General features: G+C 43.1%; 1 long non-coding RNA gene and 1 pseudogene across 1 annotated transcript in view; one reads left to right on the forward strand and one right to left on the reverse strand.

The window, feature by feature from the left end:
• The window catches only part of LOC107518130, a 389,106-nt gene that overhangs the window by 292,595 nt on the left and 71,378 nt on the right, over positions 1-25,133 (forward strand). The gene's annotated exons all lie outside the window — the stretch shown is intronic.
• Positions 2,684-2,802, reverse strand: LOC118610976 (annotated as a pseudogene).

A 25,133-nucleotide genomic window follows, 5' to 3' on the forward strand; every position in this document is an offset into this window, starting at 1 on the left:
GAAATCTGTGATTTCTACGAATGACACAATCACAGACACTAACGCTAGTTTGCTGCCGATCCTCATAATTGAAGGAAATGTTACCTTTCAGTAAGAAAGTGGTGACAATAGAAATGTAATTGTTGCTTTACATTCGAGATCAAAGAACCTCAAATTCTATGCATGGGCCACTTGGGGGTTCATAGACGCCCCCCCCCCCAGCCAGTTAAGAATCTTTACATTACACCATTTTGGAGGGCATCCAGGAAAAAGTACAAGGAATCAAAATGTTTAATGAACCATTATCATTTAATCACATAGGGAGGATGGTTTCCAATCTCAACAGCTAGCTAACAGCAACAGTAAGACCTAACAGAGACTTCTTGTCGTCCTATGAAGAGCTCACAGTAAACTACCTGGAAGCAGATGAGTCCCCTAAGTGCAAATAGGTCACATCATGTTCGCATCAGCTGCGGTCTGGTTGTCGGGAAGGCTGGCGTGCCGTCTTGAGAACAATGCTGAGGTTCTTCTTCCTGCTGGGGCTGGCGGTGACTTCTGCAGTAGGTCAGTGTGGTTATCGACGTCTGCTCCTGAGCCCGGAAGTGGTGGAGTGGTGACTACCTGATCCCATTAACTCCCAGACCTAAATGCTGAGCACTTGTACCTAGACCTGCAGCCTGTGGCTTGATGCCATCTGTGGCCATCGGGTGCCTTGGCTTAGCAATTCAGTCCAGGTGAGAAAATTCTACAGCAAACATGCGATGTTAACCCATCGGCCGATGCAGGCTTCCGCTGTGGCTTTTCCTTTTAAAAATAAATCCCAATGTTTATTAGCGTCGCAATATGCTACCAGTGAAATGTAGTTTATTGAGAAGCTATCATTTGGAGAAAGACATTAACATGTAGAATTACCTCAGAAATGTGATATCATCTTGTTCTGGGGCTTCCTCCTCTAAGGTGTTCTCCGTGTACAATACAGATGATGTAAATGTGATGTGTGTGACCCGCACATATGTATACAGACTCAGAAGTGATGTGTGTGACTCTCCTGGAACCAGGCTCTTCTCTCCAGGCCAAAAACCATGTCACAGCCCAACCACCACCTCTGCACCATAAACGTCTCGATTGTCAGATATTTCAAGGTCAAGCAAAGGATCAGCCCCATGGTGAAAGCCGGCTAGGCCGTGGGGCCAGCCCCATCAGCGAACGGTTCATCTTAGCTGCAGCTACATCTTCTGCACGAACGTCCTCCCTCTCAATGTCGTGGGCGTCCCACTGTAGGGAAGAGAATGAGGAATCCACTCACCTTCTCTCGGCTCTCACTCGGGCAGAGAGAGAATCAGGATGGTGAACTGCTCCTCTGAGCTGCCGTCTTCTGGGACGCCGTTGCACCCATAAGCCTGACCTGGGTGGGAGTCAGAGCATCTGTCCGTGGGGTGTGGGAAGTATGGTAGTGGACGCTTCCGGCACTCCCCTCTGCCAGCTCAAAACATCAGCCTAAGGGATCACCTGCCGGTTTCCCAGTCACAGCGCCTAGTAAAAGCTATAGCGAAATGTGCAGGAGCCAGGCAAAGATCAGCGGGGACAACCTTGACTGCCCACCCGTCCCCAGTTTCAAATCTTTCACGGATCCTTTCCTACGGCTGCCATTCAAACAAGCAGAGGACCTGCTGGGCCACAGAAATGACCCTGGCTTTGGGGTGAGAAGACCTGGGTTGCATCCTGGCTCCTGCACTTGCTGGCAGTGTGACCTTGAACGAATCTTGGGCAGAGCAATCCCGTGGAACCAAAGTCCCCTATTGGCAAAGGGCAGATCGTTAGAATGTCTTGTTCTCTGTGGTGGTTTATGAAGTTCCAATGGTGCCGTGTAGACAGCCAATTATGCACAGCAACTAGCATTACGAAAGTGAGGACTTTTCCTTTCTCTCATTAATTCAACAGCCCATGATCCTCCCAAGAGAACCTCTATCCCCCCAGCTCTCCTGCCCTGCTGTTCCCAGCATTTTCGGGGGCCACCCAAGGCCCAGCTAGTGGGGTGCTCAGTGGGGTGAGTGGACGGATGAAAATGCAATGCCTCCGTTTTCGCCCACGCAGATGGATAAGGCAGCTGAAATTAATGACATTCTGAGCCACTGCAGTGCTCATCTGCTTAACAATCCAATTTCTAGGACGTTTTAGAAGTTGTTAGCTGGCTGCCAAAAATGAGGATCATTAAAAATAGATTCACAGCTGTTCAGGAAGCCAGAGATATAATTTTACCTTCATTATGCCTTATTGCAGATGTTATTGATTTAATCTCATCGCATTTTACTGTGTAATATCAATTCGTACTGTCTTTGACTTGAAAATCGGGAACTGTATTTATTCTTCTTCTCACATCAGAAGATACGCTTAGACTGACGGCCACGATGCCACCGGGTCCCAAGGCAGTGGCGAGGCCTAAGAGCTGACTTAGCATGGCCGACTGAGAAAAACCATCCCAAAATGTTCCGTTCACAAGTGTGTGCTCACAAATAATTTAAACAGACGAATCAAAAGAACCCTTGTTTTTGCTTGATGTCACCAAAAAAGTTGATTCACTGAATCTTTCACTTTTTTGTCAATTTTTTTTTTTTTTTTTTTTTTTTAGGCAAGGCAACCCTTGGTTGACCTCACAGATTACAAGGACCTTGTCAGCTTACAATCCCTTATTTTTTATTTTTTATGCCTACAGCACCTGGTCTTCCTAGGCGGTCTCCCATCCAAGTACTAATCAGGCCTGACCCCGCTCAGCTTCCAAGATCAGATAGGATTGGGCTTATTCTGGGTGGCATGGCCGTAGATCTGTCAATTTTTTTTAATCTGCATAAATTAAGGTGCATCAGGATATTGTTTTCCAAAAGGCATTTCTCAGAACATTTGTCTTAAGATACTTGATGATTAAAAAACAAACAAACAAACAACTTCTAAACTCAAAAAGTTTGAGAAACCCTACATGATATATCCTCCTTTTAAGGAGTTGTAAGCTACAGTGGCATGTTAAAGGCTGCAGAGAGGAAAGAGATTTGGATGATTTTGTATAACTCAGCATTTTCCAGACCAGTCTGATGCAGAAGCATCTATTCTCCCATCCATCTACCCCACTCAGCGCTGGTGTGCTGCGGAACACCCTTTGGGAACCACTGCTTTAAGGCAGCTGTGGAAGGAAGAAGGAAGGCCTGGTCATTCCTTGAGTCCCACACTTTTGCCAGTGGTCACGTTGCCACTGCCTGAAACCTAAATGAGCCATTACTGACTTAGGAAGTTTTGAACTCTTGCCCTTGAACCAGACGACTGCTGCTTCGTCTTTCCCCCCTTCCCTTGTTTCACTGGCTCAGTTTGCAAACGTGGGTTCTGTTCCACCGGCTCCCAACTTCCTGCCTCCCCACAGCCCCCCATCACCCTGCCAGAAGAGCTGGGTCTCCACTTGCCACATCGCTAGGCTCGTCGCTCACAAGCGCAGGGGGGCTCTGGGAGGCCTGTGCCTACTCTATTTTTACTAGATTCAGCCACTTCTTCAATTAAGTAGCTACGCACCAGTTAGAAAATTTGTTCATATGATGTCCTTCAAAGCCTGTACGATATCAGGTACAAAATTATTCCAAGTCTGCACTATTTTTTTGAACATCACATCAGTATGTCTTATGGCCTTCAGCAAGTCATTTAGCCATTCTGTCTTGGTGAGCAGTTGGCATTGCATGCACAAAGATGCACAATTATTTCTGTCTGTATTTATAAGGGCTGAGAAAAGAGGCCCCCATGTTTCCAACGCTGGTGTTTGAAGGGGTTCCGTATGCACCGTTTGCTTGATGAGCTCACACTAGAGGTTTTACCAGATTCAGCGGACACAATCAGGGATGGAGTGACAAGGATTTTTACTCCCTTTCTGCCCACTGCCTTGCAGACTTCTAGATATCACTAGCTTCCAGGCAGCTGAAGGTCTATGGCAACCAAACACATTTATGCCAATGCCATACATGTCATAGAAAATAAAGCACCCATGATCGTGATGTCTGACATTTGCTACTCGTTAGCAGCGAATGTTAACCATTTCATTAGTACCTTTCCCGCGCCCTCCCCTGCTCTTGCCTACCCCAGCTTCACTGATTTCCCCACGACTCAGCCAGTCCCCAGGGGTGACCTAACATCACTTCTCCAGGTGACGACTATGGATGAATGTCTGGGCAGGGTTTAGTTAGGGCCAACGGCACAGACCTGATCTCATCGGGCACTCCTTCCCCATTATCACTAACTCCCTGATAACAGACAACTTGTGTACCCCCTCGACTGTGAGCCACCCAGTGCCTGGCCTTTTATGTCTCCAAGTATCCGTCATGGTGTCTAGCACGGAGCTCAATGTCTGCTTTCTAATTAATGGATTCGCTTCTCCCAGCCAGTAAGAAATGGAGACAGAGTCGGGTTCGAAGTCTCCCGGCGGGCAGATCCGGCATGCTGAAGGAGTCCTGATCCCTGGGCATGACTCTACCAGAGCGGCCACTTACTCCGTGACTCTCGGCCCGAGCGGCCAGCTTATTCCTTGTGTCCGGACTTCAGGGACTCCAGCCCAGTAACGCAGATTGAAAAGCCGGCTGGGGCTCACGGCTGCATAAACTGTGCCACTAAATAGCCAAAAAATTTTTTAAGTTGTAGCTTATAATATATAATCGATCATTGTGTTTGGGGCAGGCAGGGGACACAACTGTGTTTATAAACTCATGAGATCACAGCTGTTTGATTTTGAACTCTTTGAGGAAATTCAGAGAAATTTTCCTATTTTTATAGTTTTAGAGTTTAGCCTTCCATATAGGCAAATGTATTGTTTGGTTTCTTTCCTCCACTCTGACTGAACTCCAGAGAGGGAAATAATGCAGACATACAGCTAATTAATTAAATAATGCTAGAGAAACTCCTCTTTACAGAAATACCAGTAGGAGAATATATTTTCATTTCCTTCATTAATACCTATTGTAATTTTTAGAGTTTGAGCTATGTTAAATTTTTGTGGCTCAGGACTCAGAATTATGTCTCTTTTAAAATCAAACTAAAATGAAATCTTTAACAAAATTTTAAAGAACCTGAGACAATGATAGACCAAAAAAGAAAAATCACTCTGGACTCACACTTAAATGTCCTGAAAATTATTGCAAAAGCAAATCTAATTAATCTATATACTGTGAGAAAAATATATGAAGATGAGTAACTAGTTTTACTTCTTTGGCATAATTTTAAAAAGGCATAATGACAGACCTAGACATGTTAAGAAAGGATAGACATGTTAAGAAAAGGATAGAAAAATAAAAAGTGTGTTGACTAACGCTAACCCATTAACATCGCTACTTAACAAAGGAAAAAAAATAAGAAATTAAAAACAGACGTGAAGAAAACTAGCAGAGTGGCGCCACCTAGTGTCCTTTATCTGAAAAAGCATCTGACGTTTCCTGCGCCCTCCTGTGGTAGAATTTAGCCTTCCTCGTAGGTAAATACACTGTTTTCCTCCACTCTGGGAGATAGAAAGAGCTAGCATCTCAGCATATTTTCTAAGCAAAAAATATTATATACTTTCATACTTTCTATATTTTTACAAAGTATAGGAAAAAAATTCTACTTCTATACATTTCCTATACTTTTGCTATACTTAAAAACAGAACAACTACAAAGATCCAATTTCCCATTGATAACACAATAGCCTTCCTTTGGACATAATTTCAAGTGAACCAAATCATTAACATTTAAGATCTAAGTGACCTGTAAAATCCGAGCCTCCCTGTCCTCGTGAAATTCTGTTCGGCATGAAGTTTTTTGAATACTGTTTCCGTTTCAACATTTTGGTAACATTTCAAAACAAACCTTAGTTTCTTAAAAACTAATTTAGATGTAAATCTGTGAGGGTTTGAGCCGAAATAAGTGTCTTCTTCCCTCGTGCCTCAGTTTACCCATATGAAGTATGGGAATCACTCGAACTCCAGACTATTTACCTCCCTTTGCGGGTGGAAGAGAGTCGTCACTGACAGATCAAATGAGATTGAAGTCCATGGATGTTATTGAAGAGAAGGAAGTGTATGATTTAGACAAAATTGAGATCTTTCATTGTTTTCATTAAGAATCGAAAAGTCTGGTGTTCGTGTTTAACAGCACCATGAGGTGAGAAAAAAAAAAAAAGTCATGGAAACTAGAGGATCTGGACCTTCGAGCTACTACGTCTCCTGACTTATCCTTGGACAAGTCATTTAAGTCTGGATATCGGCTCTTTTACTCTATGACGTGAGGATAGGTTGGACTGTGTGATCCATAGGGCCCGTTCTGGCTCTAACATCCTATGATTAGATATTACAATCGCATTCTCCCTGCCACCGTCCCAGCACGGGCCCTCATTACCTCTTATTTGCACTACCGTAATGCCGTCCTAATACATCTCTCCCGGCTCCAATCCATCCGGCAGAGTGATGAGGGACGATGGGTGCTTCCGGCATAAATCCTCCTGAAGTGTAAGTCCAGCCATCCCATCCCCTTGTCCAAAGGCCTGAAATGGCTCCCTGTGGCATTTTGCAGGGCGACCGGCCTGTACGGGCATCTGCTCTGTGCCATGCGGCGTGCGTGGCGTTCCTGTGCCTGGCGTCATCGCCTCCACGCGGTGACACATGAGAGAGGCAGGACGTGCCTTGTTTCCAGAGAGGAGGAAGCCGAGGCTCTGAGTGTCAGGGAACCGCTTCACGTTCCGGTGAGGGAGTGAGGAGCGTGGACCTGGGTCTCTGGTTCCCAAATTCATGGCCTTCGCGAGTGGCCGCAGGGTAGACTTTGGAAGCAGAAATGTTCGAGTTGGAATCCAGGCTCCGTCAAGCTTTGTTGCACAATGTATAACCTTGGGGGACGTTTCCTAACTTCTCTGTGCCTCGGTTTCCTCAACTGTAAAATGGGGACAATATTAGTACTTATCCTATAGTGAGTTAATACATAGTAAGCACTGGAACCACACCCGCCGCAAGTCGCTTAGAAATGTGTGTTATTCTTACTGAACCGGGTGGAAAGCTCCTCCCTTAACATTCGAGGCGCTTCTAAACGTAGCTCCAGCTGGTTTTCTGCCCTTTCTTCTGCTCCTTTCCCAAGAGCACAGCACTACGTCGTTCCAGTCTCCCTGACGCCCACCAGATACTTGCAAGTGTGCCGTGCTTTCTTCACTTTTCTTCCCTGCTTTCCCTATTGCTGGTGTTCTCCCTGTTCAGAAAGTTAACCTCCTCTCTACCGACCCCTGGCGGTCAGCACAGCGGCAGGCATACGCCAAGCGCGCAATAGATGTTAGCTGTTACGGATATTACATGGGTTTCAATGGCATTATTAAAAATATCCTTCCAATCTCAATTTCAAAAGGCATCCCCTTCACGAAGCTTTTCCCAATTCCCGCATGTCTGAGACACCGCACTCCTCTGAGCTACCACAGACGTTTGTCCAATCTACCCCAGGCCACTACCCGCACGGGCAGGCGATTTGTCCAATACAGTAGTCACCAAACACAGGTGGCTGTTGAGCATTTGAAATGTGGATTAAATCTAGGCCTGTCGTAGATGTAAAATACACCCACATTTGAAAGACTTTTTATAAATAAAAAATACAAAAATTTTTATCAAAATTTTATATTTATTGATTGCATGTTGGAATAATATTTGAATTTGTTAGGTTAAATAACTACATTATTCTTTTTATTTTACTTCAAAATTGTATGTGTGATTTTTATTATATTCCTCTTGGAGAGCACTATCCTAAGGTAGAGCTATTTTTAACAATGTTCTGATTTTATATGTGATGCATATTCGCAGTATAAAGTTGAAAAATATAGAAAAGCACAGGGTAGAAAAGAAAAATCTTTTCATTCTCACCATGCAGAAAGAAATACTAATGTATATCTTCTAGGATTTTTATTTATAAATATATTTTTTACAACATATATTTTTTGGCAGTCAGGATTCTAACCTAAATGTTTTGTCATCTGCCTTTTTCATTTAATACAGCATAAATTTTTTCTTTTTCATTAAATATTCTTCTACAGCTTCATTTTTAATGGCTGCATAAGTATCTTGTGTACAGATGTACCATACTCCATTGAGCTAATCTGTAAATGTGCCAGAGACAGGCTAGACACTCACCAATCCTGTTTCCTCTTCTTGGCCATAATGGAAAATGACATTTCCCAGCATCCCTTGCAGATAGTCTGGCCACATGACCAGGTTCTGACTTACAGAAAGTGGTCAGAATGATGTAAGCTATAGTCGACCTATAACAAGTCCAGCATCCCTCTTCACTCTCTCTTCATTCATCCTTTGGATGGATATGGGGGTCTGGAGGAGGTCTTTGAGGTTCTGGATGATAGAACTATAAGACAGAAGAAGCCAGGGTCCCTAAATCAATATGTGGAAGGCCACCAAACAAACAACCACCTAAACCGTGTCATGAGCAAAAAAGAAACTGTTTATTTTGTTAAGACACTGCAATTTGGTATTATTTGTTAGAGCAAGGTAGTGTTAATTCCCTTTATAGCTAGTATTGGGTACTTGGATTGCTTCCTATTTTTTTTGTTATAATCTGTATTTTTAAGATAAATTCCTAGATGTAGAATTGCAGGGTCAAAGGTACATACATTTTATGACTTTGGGAAACTATTGGCAAAATTCCCTTCAGACTTCTTGTATTCCTCACTATATGAGAAGTCATTTGAGGCATTCCACTTCAGTTGCTTCTAAGTATCTTGTAAGTAATGTTAAGCAAATTATTTATTTTAACGTTAATATTTATGTTAAATATTAAGCCGATTAATTATTCCGCTCAAAATGAATATGCATAAGAAAATACCGTTGCTATCGAAATCATTACTTTGACGCATAGATTTCAGAAACTGCATGAATTGTAGGAGCTTCCAAGAAATCAGAGTATAGAAAAATGGCAACAAGTGACATCCAAGTACTTGGCTGGGATGTTCTGTTTAAAAGGAGGTGTTTTGTTTCTCTAATTGCCATGGACAGAGTGAGCCAGTTTGGATATATATCTCCCATATCATGGATTGCTGAGATGCAGTTGGCATTTGCAATTTTTTTTTTTTTTGCATCTTTTTGTTTCTCTGTGGATTCTCTCTGTGAATCTTATTGCATACATCTGTGCTATGCATTTTTCATGTACCACAAACTGGTGATTTATTTGTAACTACATTTGGTCCTTTAGGAGATACAAATGTTAGATTTGGGAGGAATGAAGATGAAACTAAATGACCTTTAAGATTATTTCCAAATCTAAAATTCCACGTGAGAGATTCTGCAAGGAAATGGACAGTTAGTTATCTTGTGCATGGGCCCAATCTGAAAGAAATCACAGACCAGTCTGGAGGTCAAATTTCGGTCTATTGGGAACTTAGTTTTCTAGAAACCCAAGCAGTGAAAATAGCTTATCTTTTGTTCAACCACAAACCAGGGCTATTTCTTCACATTAAAAATTACTGAAACAACTTCAGGCCCTATTACCCAACAACCCAAGTTTATGCCCAAAATTCTTTCAGAAGAATTCTTTCACTTCGAGTGGAATTGAATATTTCAAGTTCTCAAGATGCTGAGAACAGCAAAAATCCAGATTCTAGTCCTCCTGTAACAAGAAAATTCTCATGTTACTATAGTAAGAACTTCTACCCAGTAACAATAAAAAAAAAAAAAAAGTACATTCCAAATGAATGGGACCAACATGGTTTCTAATCTTATTTCTAGAAATTTTATTAATGAATCAAGCATGATGACTACTGAGGGATAAGAAACCTATAATATTCTTTCTTGAAAGAAATTTAAGCTATGGGCAAGTGGATTCCAGAATACCTCAAGGTAACAGACCAGTTGAAAGATTAAAAGATTAAAAAAAAAAATTACTTTTTTATTTGATGCCAAACAACTTGTGGCTGGGTTTGTTTTCTCTGGCTAAATTGACCTGACTGCCCAGCTATTTACTGTCACAAAGACACTCTTCATTACAGAGAATGAAGATGGAAATAGTATCTTGTAACCAAATATCATGCCTCTTGAACAAGTCAGGAAGAGATGGGCTTTGGGAGAACAAAGCTGCTGACATAAACATTTCTTTGTTTTATTTGGACCTTTTCCACTCTTCTGTGGTTGTATGATGATCTTTAAACTGTCAACCTATCATCTTCTCATACTGGCCCAATGGTGGGGTTCTAGGTGAGAGGTGACATCCTCTAGCCTTCTTGCAATTATTTCCATGACTCTCCCCCCCGGACACACACACACACATTCTCCAGTAAGGCCAAGGCTATGAAAGGCTTCTCTGGTGGAAGAGACCCTAACAGATCAAAGAGTACTAGAGCCAAAACATGACACAGGAGGAAAATGAGGCACAAATAATTATCTTATTTTCTGAGCTGACTATCTCCCACCTCCCCACCTCTCCTCCCAGAATGGAAGTTCTAAGAATCCATAAATCTTATTCTTCATACTTAGAATATGTCTGGCATATAGAGGGTATTTGAAATATTTTTTTTTTTGAAAGACTGAGGGAAAGAAGAGGAGAGCAACGAAACTCTTGTTGGAGAAATTTTTTAAGAAAAAAACAAACTTGCCAGATCTCACACCTGGGTGGTCAGTCTCGACTAATAACGCATACGAGATGCAGCACCCAAAATAGAAACAATAGCAGAAACAATCCCAGAACAAGACTTTCTAGACAGAAAGCAGGTTTCTAACTTATATCAACTTACACCTGAGAAATTGATCTCAAAGAAAAAAAGAAAAAAAAGGGCAGGAAAATACTAATTGGCAGTAAAGTGGACCATGTGCCTTTTATTACGAGCACGTTCTCTGCCATTTTGCACGAGCCGCTTTCTGTACGTCTGTATCAGTTTGAGGTACGAGAACAGCTACCCAAAGTCACATCAAATGACACACTTCAAGTATCCTTTGCCATTGGGTATACATTTTAAGTAATAGAGTAGCACCGAGATTTATTTACATAATAAAAGCATCCAATGGATCCATTTTGTATGGTGTTAATCGTGAGTGGGCTGCAAATGAGTAGTTTGACCCCATGACTGTGGGGACAAAGAGTCAAGGCAGAGTAGAAGTCTTCTTTTTTACTGAGGAAGAGTTTTATCCACACAAATCACATTGCCTTTCTTATCACTCATGTCCTTGGTGATTCTTCCTCGTTCACGTTCACGGACAATCACCCAGTGCTCGGCCCTTGGCGGGTATTCAGTAGTTTACTGCATTTATTAAGTTTAATAAAATCCTCCGCTTTTGTGTTGAGCAGCTATCCCAAAAACGCTTCGCCTACCCTCAAAACTGGAGCCTGTTACCCTTGCAATCCCCTTCCCTTGTCCTGGCCACCTTCATTTTGGCTCTAGCAACATAAGGTACTTGGGAAAATGAGTGCTCTAATCATAATCTTTAAGATCTCTGCAGAAAGTGTCTATACCTGGAATTTCCTCATTACTTTAATGTCCTTCTAGTCATAGCTTTGTGGGCCTATTATGTGTAAATTAGAAACACATTATTCCACCAGCAAAGCTTTTCTTTCAAAAGCATAGAATTTTATAACCCGTCACAATCTATTAAATTCTGAATTGTTTGTACTGAAACTGACTTTTTTCTGTAAGAAGATGTCAAAGGATCTTAATTTCAGCTAATTCTGGCAACCAAAACGAGTCTCCTCTACTTAATAGCTGGCAGTGGTCTCCGCAGTAAAATGCTTCCAGGAACAATTGGAAATTACTAAGATAATAGTGTGTTTCTTTAGATTAGTATCACCTCTGAAATGTGAAGCTTTTGCCAATTCAAAGCTCCTTCACTGTCTTTCTAAAACTGAATTTCCTGAAAAGTTCTTAAATATTAAGAATTGACGTAAGTAGACAAGAAGACAGCAAACAGGAAAGCTAATGGACAGAATATGAGTTAGTTACCTGTAGAGAGTTCTGGAATTTCATATGGGCTACTTCCAAATAAGGGAAAACTTGGCAGGCATGAGTTTGGAATTCTCTTTAGTTTGTTCCTCTGTTCTGAACCCGAAACTATTTTTTATTGCTCTAGCTTTTTGGTTTCGCAGCCATCAGCGGGATGATATGTTTTGGATGGGAAAAGCATCACTTCCTTCACAGCCAGCTCATAAAGTGTGATGTAGACTCAGCACTGGAGTGAGGGGTGTGCCATTAGGCACCCAATCTCTGACTTTGGACATTAATTTAAATATCCAACACCGAAGAGGTGGCGTTGGGCAAACCAAGAAAAACTCTATGCTTGATGCTTGATGAAGAGAAATGACTAATAATCGCTAATGTTAATTGAATGCCAGGCAGAACAATAAATGCGTTAGTTGCAATGTCTTATTTAGTCCTTAAAAAAAAAAAAAAGCCTACGAGACAGGTCACCGGATTATTCCCATCATACAGAAGGTTTCCCTAAGGCTGAAGAAAGAGAGTTAAGAGTTGACTTCAAGTCACCCTTCCAAAATTAAAGGTCTCATTTAAATTTTTTGTTTCAGAAATGACCATCAATTTCTCCAGTATGAGCTGGCCGGGGTTGTAATGGGGACTCTGAGCCAGATTTGAAAATTTCTGGTTGGCGCTCCCAGGTCTCATCGCATTTATGTGGTCACAGAACTTTCGTTCTCCATTAAGAAGGAATGGTGTGTGTCTGAAGATATTCCAGACTGACATGTCACAGACAGATTCCCAAGGCATCCCAACTGACTGGCCGATTCAGTCAGGTTAGGATTAAACGGCTCAAATCGATGGGCTGCCTTAGCATTGTGCCAATGAAGTTTTAGACAAAGAATCAGCCCATCTCTGTAAATCCGTCATTCTAGCAGCTTGGTCTTCTGTAAGCAAATCAGTTGGAGGGTGTTTTCACTTTTCTCTCAACCTTTTTTTTTTTTTACACATTGTATGATTTTCCTTGCTTATTTTTCCTATTTCTTTGAAGTATCCTGCCTGAACAACTCTGCGCTTGTTATAGAATGATTATACCAATTACACTCATGGTAATGCCAAATGCTGGTGTGCTTAATTTAACTGTTAGTAATAAAAATAATTACATTTCACCCAAAATAATGGCATATGTTTGCCATGCTTCATGAGTTATAATTGTTTTATTAGCTTTTCTCTGCATGTGATTTCCAATAAAATTCATTCTCAATAATAAAATTCTCACAAATAAAATGCTCAATTTTACCATTTTATGTGACCGAGAAACTTGTACAATAATATCCCCTTTCAGATAGATATAATTTGGATGTATCACACTTGAACAGGGCTATCATTTAGTCAGATGACATTTGGGTTGCAATTAATAGAAATTCACTCAAACTAGATGAAAAACAAAACGCACATTTTTAGGAAAGTGTTTTAAAAATAAGAACCAGAGCAAGAAGGATATGCCAATTAACGAGAGAGTTCCATTAGTGGGAACATCCTTTTGCAAAGTGTTCTAGCTCATCAAATTTCGTTCTTCCATGTGTTCATTCATTCACTCATTTATTCCATTAAGATGGACTAAGTGTCCGTGATGGGCCAGGTGCTGCAGAGACTCCAGCAGGGGCTCCGCGATCCCTGCTCTCAAGAAGCATCGTCTTCCCTCTCTTCCTGTTCCTTCCTTCTGAGCATCTTCATGTGTGTGCTCTTGAAGAGTTGCTGAAAATGATGCAAAAGAAAAGGACGGGGTGAGGAGAAGCTATAAAATGGTAACTCACTTCTAAATCTCTTAAAGATTAACTTTGGAAACGCCAACTGTGGGCTTAATTAACATGAGTCTATAAGCATATTTCTGTGGAATGCCCTACTCGTCAACTTAAGGGCAAATACAATTCACAGCTTTAAAAAGTAAGCTCGGAATTCATGAAGAAAGACACAACCATTTCTTTTGAATGATACATAAGGCCCCAACAGAAGAAATCTCCTAATATATCTGTGGCTTTTAGCTGGTTCCCCTGTCCAAATACATGTGTGGTGGCTCTACAAATTTGCATGTGCATCCTCACCGTCACTCAGACAACTGGTAGAAGTCAAGATTTCTGGGCTGTGTATCCAGAGTATCTCATTTCTTAGGTTCTAGAGGGAGCCTAAAAATTCGCTTTTCTAACCAGCTGAAGCTGCTGATCCAGAGACTACATTTTGAGGACCATTGTTGTAAATAAATGCCACTCAAAGTGCCAACTGCAGATGTGACCTATTTATTTCCAGTCTGTGACAAGATAAGTACAGAAACGGAATCAAAGGACGCTTTGGAAATCTTTTCTAATTTGACACTGCCATGATGTCCAAGTGCATGATCGGTCAGCATATCTCAATGTACAGGATGCAGGTGAGCTCGGGGCTGTCAGATTTGCACTGTGAGTCACAGGAGGTGCAGGCTGCATGCTAGATATGCACAGAGAGCCCACCTTTTATTCTGTGAAAAACTGAAAATATAAACCACCGACCGTTCACCATAAACATTCGAGAAGCACTGCTTCTAAACCAGCATGCCGCATTGCCTCACTTTAAAAAAAATGGTTAACACACAAATGAGTCAAGGTCAGTCCCTCTCACAAAGTATGGAGTGGGCAGGAAAGGGGAAGAGCTGGGTCTTGTCCTGTCTTTCTCTCCCCCAGACGCCGAGTGAAACAGACAGGGCTGTAGAGACCGGCTCTGGGTATGACACTGCATATTAGTAGGGCGGGTCAGCCAAGGGCCCAAGGAGATCAGGCTTTCTTTGAGGCTGGAGGCCTGGAAAGAGAAAGCGACCAGTCAGAATTTAGGATGCTCCTTTACAAGAGTACAAGAGTCAAACTGGGCAAACAGGAAGGCTGGTTGCTTACCCGAGAAGTCAACATGGGTCCTGCAATTGCAGGCAGTCAGGGAGACTTGAGGCCCAACACAGAAGGTTCTTAATTGTCAGTTATCCGAACCCCACATCTGGGAAATTAACTTTATACCTGGGCTCGGAAGCTTGGGCATGATGAGGTCTGTGAGGGGTGACTGACAGCAGTCCCTGCCCTGGGTGTCCCCAGGAAGGCTGAGCCCAGATACAGGAAAAGCAAGAAAGTCATCTTCTTGATCTCAGCTACTTGGCCTGGCATGTTCTTTCATCTCTTTAAACACTTTTATTAAAGTTTCCCATGATCCAATTCCTAGTTGTCAGGATTCAGCTATTCTCGGCCTTAAATTTTAGGGTCCTCTTGGGCTGGCGAAGGCGAGTCCCGTGTGAACGGGCCTCCCCCGTGATTTCAAAGCCTGAAGAACATGCCTCGGACTGACTCTGCTCACTGTCTTTTCAGACGGATCTCCTGAAAGTGCTGCGTTGTTACTAGCAGTGATTTATTTTTTAATATTTTGTACTTCAAGCTCTGATAAATTCAGTGTTCTCTCTAAGCACTTGTACAAATTAGATTGCAGTTGGAGGAGTTTAGCGTTTTTCCATGTTCAATACGTCAAGGCCTGATAAGCAGCCATGGCAGCTGTCTGCTTTTCTTGTCTCCGCTAAAGTCTGCCCTTCTCTAAAGCCTGGCTTGGCTGGAGTCACCCCAACATGCGGTTTTCATTACCTTATATCTAGCAATAGCCATCAGCTTTGTTCTCATGGCCTCTAGTCACTAATTTGAAAGTGACCTTAAGTGCCCATCAGCAACCTCCTGGGGCCTCCACCTTCCAGCCAGAACTAACTGCCCCAGAAATGCTGCAGACTCGCTGAGACACAGTGATGCTCCAGGCTGCTGATAAAGGTGTGAATTTCAGGGCGACCCGCAGAAAGACAACCAGTGTACACACTGTTCGTGGGTCAGATAGCCCCAGGTTTGATCATTGCTGTATCATTTAGAATGTTTTTGATTCCAGTAACAGAAAAACCAAGTCGAACTTGGTTTAACAGCAAAGGAAATCAGTGGCTCGTATTGGACCACAGGCAGAGCAGGCTCCTGAGTTGGTCGTTGCAGGAGTTGAAGGATGTCAGTGGCTCTTCTCTCCGCTCTACTGTTTTAGCTTCATTCTCAGACTGGTTCCTTAATTTCCCTACCCGGCAAGATGGCCGTGCGCTACAGTCAGGGCTTCCTCATCAGGAGCCAGCAGGGAAAGAAGAGGCAGATCTGGTCTCCGCCAACCAGAGAAGCAGAGACAGTCACTTCAGTCCGATGGGCTAGGGGAATGCCCTGCACTAATTGGCTACAGTCTGGTTCATCTGAGCCAATCACTGGGCAAAGAAGTAGGATTACAGTGGTTGGTTTAAACCAATTAGAGTTGCTCATCGTAGTCGGGGATGGAGCTGATCGCACCAAAACCAGAAGTACACTACACCCGAGGGGAGGCGGGAACAGAAGCTGGGGAACAACCATCCTGGTCATGGTGCTGGCTCTGCTGCTTGCACCCCCTCATCATCTAACCTCTCTACGCCTCAGTTTTCTCATCTATAAAATAAAGATCATGTCGGAATCCACATCTCTGGCTGTGGTAGAGATTAGGATAACAAGGAGCTTAGCACGGTGCCTGGCACACTGTGAGTGTTCGGTAAAGATTATGAGAGAGAAAATAAACTAAAATCAGTACCCACTGTGTTTGGACCTTACAATCTCTCAAAGCCTTGTTTCAAAACGACCTTTCTCCTTTCTGTATGAAAATGAAATGGCTATAAATGTATGACAAAGACTTTCAGAGAGACTGTTTAAATGCTCACTTATCTGGACATTATTTAGGAGAAGATACTTAAACGAGGCAGATCTAAAACATGTAAAGAGTATCTCTCAGTAGCAGCTTAAGAATAGTAATAATAATAATGACAACATTAAAACAAAAAAAAGGTGAAATGAAGAAAAAGAGTGTGGAAGAGAAGGAGTAGTCACAATTTATCAAGCAACTCTGGATGTTACACTGGGCACTTTGCGTGAGTTGCGAGCCCCTGACAGTTGGTTTTATTGTACCTATTTGTATACTGGAAACAGAAACTTACAGAAGTTAAGGAGTTTGCCTGAAGTCAATAGCCATTAAGTGACAAAATCTGCATGTGAACCCAAATTAATATACCCCAAAGTTCATTTTATGTTCTCTCTACCAAAATTGCTTGCAGTCATTCATTCGTTCATTCATTCACGCATTCATTCATTCCCTCACTCCAGCTCTCAGCATATAGGTCCCTGACCTCCTGCCGGGCTTGGTGTTGGGGGAAGTATGAAAAGGACCCAGCAGGGCCTTCAAGAACAAGACCGTGTCCAAGCCCTGAGATTCCAGGCTTATGTGGGGAGTGCCCGAGGGCAAGGTGGTGTGGGGTGGGGTTCCGCGCCCTTTCTCAGTCAAATGAGAACCGTTGAACCACTAATGATGACAGAGGCCCAGCAGCTATGGGCACAGCGTGCTCCAAGCCTGCGAGACACAGGGGGCTGTTCTCTCCCCCCGGCTCCCTCTGCCATCTGCTCTCCTCAATGAGAGAGTTTAATCTTGAGCTATCTCAGGGCGAAGGAGGTCGGGACGTCAGAGGTCACCTTAACTCCCCATAACTCTGCTCCAAAGAAATAATTGTTTTGGAGGAAAATGGCTGTGACCAGCCAAATTCCTCTTTATTCAGAATCTGGACTCCACGAGGAGAATGGGTCTCAGGGTTTATATTGTCGGTGCTGTTCAATTCATCCAGCCGCGTTGAAATGGCCTGTGAGCTGCGGTGGTGCTGAGCGCTGGGGATATGCAAATGAGCAAGTTTCCCAGTTCCTCTGGCCTCTGGGGTACACAACTCGGCAGAGCCGACAGATGTACATAGAATACAGTGTGTATTAGAATAGTCTGCTATCTCCCGGTATGGCTGAACGAGTTGTTAAAATTTTTATTAAATTTTGGAAAATGAGTCCAAACTTGTAAACACCCACTGTCCTGACTGCCCATCCAACCTGCCGCACAGTACTCATCTTCTGTGCTTTATGCCCTGACCCCTCCTCAAGACACTCCTCCCCACCAGCAGCCCCCAACTTCCCCAGGATCCCAAAAGCATGGGTCTCCAAGACCCCCGCCCCGGCATGCAGTAGCCCTCTGTTTTGACTGGTCTGCATATGAGCATAGCGGTTGCTAAATATTTTGAGTGTGACTGCTAAATAAAGACACATACCGGGTGCTTCCTGGGAGGAGAGGAGTGAGGAGGAAAAGCTGGTACCAGCTGAAGGGAGAGCCCCCCAGGAACGGCCATTGCTTGACCATCCGTTGTCGCCTTCAATTTCTGGCCACACTTCAGTCATGCTCCCCAGAACGTCCCCCAAATCTTCACCCTATACCCCCATCCTGCAGTCATCCTGCTCTAAGTCCCAAGGCCACTACTAACTGCCGACGTCAGCCAGAAGGAGCAGATCCGTCTCCCCGAAGCTGAGGCCTGCCTCCCGGAATCAGCTTCGGTGCCCTCAGAACTTTCAGTGTGGTTTTTGCCAGAATAAAGGGCTTTTACTTTGGTTTTTGCGGTAATAGAGGGCTCGACAACCAGTGGGCTGAACCCTTTTAACTGGTGATTAGAACTCTATTTATGAGGACGCTTTTGGCTACTGGTTTAAAAAAAAAAAAAAAGCAAACAAACTTAAACAAAAGGGAAAATTCAGAGGAAAATCAGTATGGGCCCCAAGCACCCACAGTTCTGTCTTAACGGCTAAGTGACCCTCAGTGATCTCAGTGTCTGTGTTCTGCCAACCTCAGTGTTGCCTTCAGCCTTGAGGAGGCCCCCTTCATCGTTGCAGGATGGTGGACAGCAAACAAAATCAGAAAAAGGCTGTATGTTCTGGTGTCGCTGTCCTCAGAAAAAAGGAAATCTTCCCCAAAAGCCCTCGAGCTGGCCCACCCTTATACCTCCTTGTCAGAAACGGTCACATAGTCATTTCTGTTCATTCCTTCATGGCCGATGGATTGCGGCCACCGTCGCTGGCTTTTTCGGTCAAGGTTTGCCCCTAGAGTTGAGATCCCTATATGTATCCCTATATATATTGCCAGCGGATGAACATCGGTGGGCAACCGGAAATATTCACAACCGGAACCTACTGGAAAGAGAAAGGTGGACTTGGAGAAGACAGTGCTTACCAGTGGGATGGGGAACATGGAGGTATGTCACTGGAAATTAGAAGTTAAAAGGCGAAGGACTGTAGAATAAAGAAACCTGGTTGGAATGCAAGCTTTACTTAGGTCATTGTTTCAGTTATTGATTGCTGTGTAACAATCACCCCGAAACTTGGCGGCTTAAAATGACAACCATTTATTATTGCTCTGGTCAGCAGATCGGCTTGGTGGTTCTGCGAATCTGGGCCAGACTCATCTGAGCTCATCTGGACTCTTTCAAGTGTCTGCAGGAGGCTGGCTGGTCTAGAATGGTCTCGGTTGGGACAGCTTATCTCTGCTCCACGTGGTTCCTCATCCTCCAGCAGGCTAGTCCGGGTTTGTTCACCTGACAGCCTGGCAGAATCTAAGAGGAAGTGTAGAAGTATTGGACGTCTAGGCTCAGACTAGACACCACCAGCAAAGCCTCATTCTATTGGCCAAAACCAAGCCGAGAGACCAGCCAAACGCTGCAGTCACACTGCAGAGTGTGCGTACTGGTAAGAGTAAGAGTTGTGATCGCTTTGGCTATCCATCCACCACCGTGACCTTTACATGACATTTCTCTTCCCTGCACCGCAGCCTCATCACCTCTAAAATGAAGCTAGTAATAGTATCTACTTCCGAGTCTTGTTTGAGGATTAAATGAGAAAATGCATCTAAAAGTGCTAAACACAGCAGCAGGCACATGGTAAGCTTTGAATAAGTATTAGCTTTTATGATGCTTGTATTTAGGACTGCAGCTAGTGTTATTATCATTATTATCGTTGTTACGATGATCGTTATGATTTTGAGTATCTGTCTGCTGGGTTATCGCTCCTTCAAGGATACAAGTTCAGTGAAATGGTTTCTAAAAAGCCCAGGCTCTATGGAAACCTTCGCTGGCTCCCGAAAGCCGGCTGCCCAGGGGAGGGGATCGCACAGAGGTCCCCATCTGCCTTCCCACGGCTGTTCAGTGAATGCTGCTCTCCTGGGGTGTTTTTGCTGTGCTGGCTGCCTGAGGTCCCTGAGTTCCACCCCTCAACTGGAACTCTCCAAGGAACCGAGGTTAGCTGCTATTTCAACAGAACCCACTGGTTTTGGCCAGCCTGCCTCCCGAGGCAGAAAACAGGTCGTGCTCCCAGGACGGCTGATTTTCTGCTCATTTTTACGGTTCCATCTGTGCCCAGGGCCGAACTCTCTCGAGGAAATAGTGCAGTTTAGGGTGCACAGGGTCGGCTGTGAGGGAGGGAAGGAGAAATCTCCCAGCCTCGTTTCACACCTACTCAAACCAACCAAGAACTAAAACCAATTGGTGATTTTTTGGGAAATAGAATTTGTCTCTTAAATCTGCACAATGGAAAAGGGTCGTTCTGGGATTTTTCAATGGTTGTTTTGTTGATGACGGTAAAACCTTCCAGTGATGGTCCTGGCATTTATACTCCATGCCGTCTCTGAAAGTATCAAGGAGGAAAGGCACAGGAGGTCTTTCCGCGAGGCAGTCTGCTCATTTCATTTGCCACCACAGTTTTTCCATCTGCTAAGGGACGGGCCCAGACAATTTTCCATGAGTAATTCACAGACCTTTGTAATTTAGGCTCAAAGAGAATCAACAGCTTGATCAAGACGCCATGGCTAGGATTCAAAGGGTGACACTTCCATTCTCTGCCCTCGCTCAGAACCAATGCTGGCCCTTCCGTGAGCACGTCTTCTCTCTGCCTCACTCTCTGAGGCTCTGTTTCTCACCATTTGTCCTTGTCTGTACCTTTAATCGAGCACCGAGCACTGTATTTTCACCTCGCAAATGTGCTCATCTAACTAGACCCCTCCCATATGTTGCTACATGACCGTTGCCGGGTCTTGAATAGCTAATTGTGCCCCCACCCACACTTCCTCTGTCCATGGCTAAGATGGATGCTCAATTTGCATTATTTATGTCTTTTCTCTGGATTCCAGTGATGTGCTTTTGCATAACATATGTAAAATTCTGCTGACATTGTGAATTCATGTGGCTTGAGATGCTCAGAAAGGGGAGGGAGGAGACCTGGTTTGTGTAAATTCAAAAGCTATCAGACAGCTTTGCTTTTTTATTTTTTTCTCTGAGAATTGGAAAATAGCTTCTCAGAGGAGTTCTTTGGATTACACTTGACAGTCAGGTGAGCTATTTTGTTTAAAGAGCTTCGGTTCCATTCTGGCTGTCAGTCTCCTGCCCTCAAACGGGCAGGGCCAGGGACCAAGGCCCATTTTCGAGTTTAAATGCAAGCCTATCACTGCACTGCAACTACAGCCAGAGAATATCCGCACTAGGAGGTCTTAGAGCATCTGACTTAATCTCTTCACTTTATAGAAGAAGAAACCGAGGCTTAGAAATGTGAAATGGCTCGCCAAACAGCTGGTCACATGGTATAACCTGTCATTCAGTCCCTACTTGCCTCCTAATAAAACAATATTGTTACGAGGGGAGAGACACCTTTCTAAGCGCTTTACACGTTATTTTCCTTGATCCTCATAAAAGTCCCAGAACACTAGGACTTGTTGCCATCATCCTCTGTTTATAAGTGAAAACACTGAGGCGCAGAGAGGTTAAGTAATTTGTCCAAGGTCACACAGTCCTAAGCAGCAGAGCTAGGATTCAACTCCATTGCCTGGCGCAGGAGTCCCTGATCTCACCACTTTGTTCTAAGGCCTCTCTGCGCTGCCTTATTACTCACAGAATAAAGCCCCAAACGCCTCACTTTGCATCCTAAGACCTTCTGTGATCCTGCCTCTCCTGACTTTCTCAACTTGATTTTTGCCACTCCCCATAATTCTGACATACTTATAATCATATCATGAGATATATTCTTATTCAGATACTATAAGTGATAACCATTCTCTAAGCCGGTTGTTTCCAAATACCAGTTCATAACAAGGTTTTTATGGACTCAAAAATATAAGGGCAATGATAGAATGTGTGTATACGTGTGTCATATGTGACTATAAATTTGCGCATGTCCTTTCTTGGGAAGAAATGTCATTTATTCAAAGAGTATAAGCTCTTGCTCTTTTAATATTATCAAGGGCAAGAGGAAAGGGCGAGAAATGTTCTTTCTCCTACAAAATAACAGTGTCATATTGGGGAAAACCTTGGGAGACTGTATTTCAATTTCCTTAATTTTTTGCTCTTTTCCTAGATTCTCGGTTTATTTATTTTGTTTAATTAGCTCATTCAACAGCTAGTCACATTCTATCTGACCTCACTGAGAAGATGACCCATGCCCTCAGCTGTCCAGTCCGGAACATCCTCCCAGAGCTAGTGGGGCTCAACCCTATTAGAAGTGCAGAGCAGACCTGTCTCCTTAGCAGCCTCTTGTTCCGAGCCCTGCCTTCCACCCAGGGACCCAGGGCTCCCGTGCTCCCACACAGCCCATGGTGGGCCCAGTGCTGACATGGAAGTCACGTGAGAAGTGATCTGTACCCCAGATTACTCTCCTCTCTCCTGGCACTGGCTCCCGCCTCCCAGTAGGGGGGTAAGGCATGAGCAGCCATGAGACTTCACTGCAAGACTTTCCTCAGGGGCGCTGTCATGACGACACAGGACACTTGTTATTCCAAATGGTCATTTCCTGTCCTGGAATTTCAGGCAGCGAGGCTGAGTATGGTAAATAATTCCAGGCAGCACTGGAGAGCTAGTCTTGTGCTGAGAACCCACAGGTGTCCCTCCTGCATGTCTGTCCTTGACCTAACCAGGCTGCTGGAAACACCAGAGCACTATTCCAATGACACCACAGGAAACAGCCCTCCGCATGAATCCAGAGATAGAAATCATTTAAATACCTGTGGAGGAAATGGATCAAAGGAATAACGACCCTCTCCTGGCTATAACCACAGTATGGACAGTACACTTCTGTCTCCCTTTATTTCCCTCACTCCCTCTATAATCTCATCTCCCTTCCCAGTCCTTATTCTTTGTCTTCCTCTTGCTACAAAAGAAATTTTACTCTCATACTTGAAAAATATATTTAGTTTGTACATGCACGTGTTGAGATCCTCAATAGGTTCTATGATCTCGTGTGCAATTTGGGGAGTAGAGTTTTAAACTTTTATTAGGAAGAACTAGCAGGAGATCAAGAACTCTTGACTAAAAACATAGCAAACCTTATTAAAATAGTATTCTTTAAATTTTCTCTTGAAAACTCAGGGAATGGCCACTCAAGGCCCACAGAGGAGGAAGATGATGATGTGTGGAGGGAGGGATACAAAGGGGAAAACCAAGCCATATGACTTACAGAACCCACAGAGATAGAGTATTATCAAGTTATGATCCAGGAAATGTTTTTGCTCTTCTTACGGGGTTCAGTTATACTGAACTATCTGAGAGAATCAGTACTTGTGTTGGGAGATGTGTGCATTTAGGGCAAGAGACATGACTGAAACCCAAGGTGTCTAGTAGATTCAAGTTGATGAGCCCAGGCCGCTCCAGAGATGATTTATGTGCCACTGTGCCCCACAATGCTACCCACCCTTCTATGGGGGTGACAATGCCAACATTCATTATACTTTAAGGGTCCCCTTCTGCTTCTTTACTTCTCAGACTTGGGGAAATATACAAATACCAGTAGAAAGAGGATCTGCCTCGACCCCCACTTCCGTAGCTGGTCAGGAAGCCTCACCTGGTAATCACAGTGGCTTTCTTCCCCCTCTCTTTCCATGCTCCACCCATGTACTGCTAGCAACTCGGTTGGATAGATTCTTTCTCTGATGGGATGATCAGACCTTTGATCTGGATGATCTGAATGCTGGATGGCCTTGACTTTACTGGGTTGCCTCAGTTTCCCATCGTCAAAGATTATTGGGCAAGGACGTATTAGGACAGGCTCTGATGAATCCCTTGAGTACCACACAGCATCCTCCCCGCCCTATCCTCCAGCTGAATCCTATTTGACATCATTATCTCCCATCCTTTGGGCAGGAGAATGTTTGCTTACTCATCCACATAGCTCGATTGAAAGGCAGATACAAACGAATTTAAAAGCTTAAGAAAGGCACACAAAAAAATGGCGTGTTATTGGCTAAAACATTATGGACAAAAAGTTAAACTTAAATCTGATCAAGTTTCTAGATTTAACTAATAATTTATGGTAAATACTGGAGGAAGGGATCTGATCTATTACATAAATTGGAGGAAAAGAGGGAGAGAGAGATTTAAAGACTAAAGAAGACTTAATACATATCAGTCAATTGTCCTGTATGGACCTTATTTGAATTCAGATTTGAACGAAAAGCCTCTTTCATCTCATTAAAAGATGAATGTTCAGTAACTTTTACTTTTTGTTTATAGTAATTTAAATCAAAATTTTAATAGACAGTTATTTGTGAAATATCAATGGTAGAATTTTTAATATGGAGCGTTATAGACACACTGAATAAAATATTCATTTCAAATAATTTACATATTTTGTTGCAAAGAAGTAAAGTGAAGTGTTCAGTAACAAGACTTTTGAGGATAAAAATACATTTTGTTAGGATGAAATTATGAAGGGGGAGTAGAAAATAAATAATGCCTTTATGAAAATAAAGAAATGTAAAATTTTAAGAGTTTCCGTATTTTAAAAAGATGGTAAGATAGGTATCAAACTACATGGGACCTAAATTCGGTGGGTTCATTTAAAAGAACAATGTAACAGTTTAATTTTTTAATCTCAGCATTTAAAACATGCCAGAAATTATGTCCTTTGTAACTGTTGCAACTTGTGATGAAAAAATTTAGGCGCCCACCTAAATGTCTTATAAGGGACCATAATTTCAAATTTTTTCAGAGGAAACACAAGCAAGAGGTTTGAAAAGCCCTGTTAAATCTACCACCTCTCAATATTTTTTAAATAGGAATTCTTTTTCCTGCGTAATACTCATCCACAGTCTTCAGAACGCATTTTAGGAAATGAAAGTCTAGCTATACTCAAAAGACCTAAATGCTGCACTGTGGTATCAGGAGGTATGTGCTTCTCCACATTATTCATTCATTCATTCATTCACCCACTCAACTAATTAGTTGAGTGGGTGTTAGGTTCAAAATCCTGTACCAGGTCCTGGGATAATACCCACTGGAATCACAGACAGT

This window comes from Rousettus aegyptiacus, unplaced genomic scaffold, assembly GCF_014176215.1.
Source record: "Rousettus aegyptiacus isolate mRouAeg1 unplaced genomic scaffold, mRouAeg1.p scaffold_m13_p_13, whole genome shotgun sequence".
NCBI classification, from domain to species: Eukaryota; Metazoa; Chordata; class Mammalia; order Chiroptera; family Pteropodidae; genus Rousettus; species Rousettus aegyptiacus.